This window comes from Tupaia chinensis, unplaced genomic scaffold, assembly GCF_000334495.1.
Source record: "Tupaia chinensis unplaced genomic scaffold, TupChi_1.0 Scaffold000037_13, whole genome shotgun sequence".
Classification (NCBI taxonomy): domain Eukaryota; kingdom Metazoa; phylum Chordata; class Mammalia; order Scandentia; family Tupaiidae; genus Tupaia; species Tupaia belangeri.
Window position 1 is genome coordinate 640,001 of NW_006159471.1, and position 591 is coordinate 640,591.

Consider the following 591-nt stretch of genomic DNA (forward strand, 5'->3'; position numbering starts at 1 on the left):
GCTGTTTGTCTTGTCAGATCAGGTAAAAATCAGTCACAGTTCTCAGGATGAGGAAGTCCATTTGTCTGTTGTATCTTCTTCTTAGATCTTGATTACTGGGAAGGGTCTTTTGAAGAGGGGGCTTGCAGGATGTTTGATAACTTCTGTCCGGGCCAGGGCGATAACGTTGCTGGTTACAAAGTCCTAGATAGAAATCTTGTCTTGCTAAGTAAAGACACAGTTAATATATGGACTATCTATACATTACAACAATAGGGAGACTCTATGATCTCATATGGGAAAGAAAGATGATTTTGTAGCTCAGGAGACAATACAGGATGTTTTATTAGCAGTTTTTCATGGTCAACAGCACATAAAGGAGAAACTCTTTATAGTTGAAAGCTACCTGTTGCTTTAGATAAGAACTCCCAGCTAAAATAGTTAATCTTTCTGTGGAGCCCTCAGCTTTGTTTATTCTGTTGTCCCAGTCAGGTTTTTTCCTTTAATAAATCTGTGGGTTCCTGCATTTTGTTTGCTGAGTCTGTCAATTAGTGAGTTCTTTTGTTTTATCTCTGAGTCTCTGTTATGTGGTGAATGTGCTGACTTTCCTAG